The sequence below is a fragment of the Triticum aestivum genome, chromosome 5A (assembly GCF_018294505.1).
Source record: "Triticum aestivum cultivar Chinese Spring chromosome 5A, IWGSC CS RefSeq v2.1, whole genome shotgun sequence".
In the NCBI taxonomy this organism is placed as follows: domain Eukaryota; kingdom Viridiplantae; phylum Streptophyta; class Magnoliopsida; order Poales; family Poaceae; genus Triticum; species Triticum aestivum.
Window position 1 is genome coordinate 98,896,747 of NC_057806.1, and position 2,459 is coordinate 98,899,205.

The 2,459-nt window shown below is 51.1% G+C and overlaps 1 long non-coding RNA gene across 1 annotated transcript; it reads left to right on the forward strand.

Annotated features, from left to right (window-relative positions):
* Positions 1-497: 497 nt before the first annotated feature.
* LOC123106658 (uncharacterized) lies at positions 498-1,331 on the forward strand. The gene is made up of 3 exons (XR_006451428.1): positions 498-557; positions 1,087-1,201; positions 1,276-1,331. It is a non-coding gene; the product is annotated as an uncharacterized lncRNA (long non-coding RNA).
* Positions 1,332-2,459: the final 1,128 nt, after the last annotated feature.

Here is a 2,459-nt window from a genome sequence, read left to right on the forward strand (position 1 = left end):
ATTCTTGTGCGAACTTTATCTTTGATCGACGCTGAGGTTAGTCGACTGATCCTTTGGAGTTGTAGTGCTGCTACCTCTGAGACTTCGGCCCGGGCCGATGACCACGAGATGGAGGATGCGGTAACTTCGAACCCAGGTATTGTATTCTTAACACCGTTTTTAGTCGATTAACTCGCGACTTCTGATCCTGATTCTTCTTCGCAGTTCCGCCCCATACTGTTATCGATCTTCCTGACGACGACGAGGATGAAGAACTGCTGGCACGCAGGAAGAGTCGGAAAACGCCCGCTAGTAAGGTGCCTCAGGATGCGACGGCGCCTGAGACTCTGACTGTGGAGGAAGGGAACACCACTCGACACACGGTGTCCTTCGCGAGTCCACTGACGAGTGCTCAGCCGCCCTCCCTCTTCACGACTCACCACGTCCCAGAGGACCAAGCTGGCGCAGCGAAGGAGGCAATACGCCAGGCGGGACTCATGATGGAGCAGCTGAAGACCATCCGGGATGCGAGCCAGGCAGCTTATGACGCCAGCTCTGCCCTCCAAAGCAATGTCCAGGTCAGTCGACTGCTGCTTGCTCTGTTGGATATGCTACCAAAAGCTTTTCTTTTCCGAGATTTATATTAGTCACCCACTGGGTGTGTCGAATAAACTCCATGTCAGCGGGGGCACGCTGAGTGCACCCGCTGGGTGTAGTCCCCAAGGCTAAGGTCGACTGCTGGCAGTCGGCCTTAGGCTTTATGATGTCAATCTTTTTGTCAGTCGACTGGTCGACTGGATTTCGCAAACCGGTGGGGGCACGCTGAGTGCACCCACTGGTGTAGTCCCCGAGACTGTGGTCGACTGCTTGCAGTTGATCACAGTCTTAGAGAATGCGTCTCGCACACTGTTTTTTTTTTTTTGAGGTCGACTGGTCGACTTTGTCTTCAACAGGACTAGTGGGGGCACGCTGAGTGCACCCACTGGGTGTAGTCCCCGAGACTACGGTCGAATGCTTGTGTTCGGCTGTAGTCTTAGAAACGTGTGTTTTTCCCTTTTCACTCGGAAGTGAATTATTTTTGACATTTAGTCGATTGGTTCTTCGCAGAACTCTTGTGATCTTGTGACTCGCTACTCAGAACTGGAACAGAAGCATACTCAAGTCGAGCTGAGCTTGAAGCTGGTTCAGGAGAAGCTGACAAAGGCAAAGGAGGAGACTGAAGGTATGTTTGGTGAGACCTTGACGACTGCTTTTCCTCTTGCTTGTTTCAACATCTGATCTTGCTGTGTCTTGCAGGTAAGGTAAGGGAGGCCCAGCAGAAGAAAGACCTTGAGCTAGCTGAGAAGATCAAGCTTGCTGACGAGAAGTTAGCTTCAGTCACCAAGCTCGAACAAGACAATACCAACCTGAAAACTGCTCTTGGGATTGCCAACAAAGAAGTCAGTCGACTGAGAACTGACAAAGCCGCCTTGACCGACCAAGTCAGCAAATTGACTGAGAAGAAGACTGAACTGGAGGCCTTCCTGAGTGGCTTTGCCAAGAAGCTGTTTCTTATGCTCGAAGGTAAACCTCCATGTTTGGCAAATATTTCCAACTGTGGCTTCTTCCATTCGACTATCCCCTTGACTTAGTGATCACCCTTGCAGAATTTTGTCAAAACTTTGAAGAAGAAACCAGCCGACTGGAGCCAAACCTTGACCCTGTCAATTCTCCGGTGAATGACGAGGTTGCCATGGATATTTTCCGACTGGAGTCTCGCGTTGCAGCTGTCGTGGATTATCTCGCAAGGCTGAAGGCCGCCACATCTCGCATCGACTCGACGCTCTGGCCTGAGGAGACACTTCAGAATGACCTTGAGTCACTAATGGCCCGCTTGAACACGATCCCTGGTCGAGTGCAGGAATGGAAGAAGTCCTCGGCTCGGTGTGGTGCAGATGTCGCTCTGTGTCTGGCCCGAGTCCACTGCAAAGATGCACGAGAGGAGAAGCTGGCGGCTCTTCGGGTGGCCAATACCAAGAAGCACGACTTCAGGTCTTTTATGGAGACTTTCCTTGCAGCTGCCACTCGGATCGCCGACGGAATTGACCTTGATGAATTTGTTGCACCTTCCAGCCCTCCACAGGAGGGGTAAAAAACTTCTTCTGGCTCGACTCTTTTAAATTTGCCTCGGTATGCCGAGTGGAATTGTATCCGACAAACTTTAACAGGCTTGACGCCTGAGCACTTTCGGTTCCTTTAGACATCGATTCAAACTTGAATTTGACGCTTGAATATGATTGCCTTCGGCTCAAAATGTCCTTTGCAGGTTCAAAGCAAGGTGCCTGTGCTTAGGCGAGCGCTTGGACTGCAGCTAAGCCTCCGAGTGAGAGGGTCGCTCTTCACTCGGTAGGATTTTTGTAACTTAGGCGAACGCTTGGACTGCAGCTAAGCCCCCGAGTGAGAGGATTGCTCTTCACTCGGTAGGATTTTTATAACTTAGG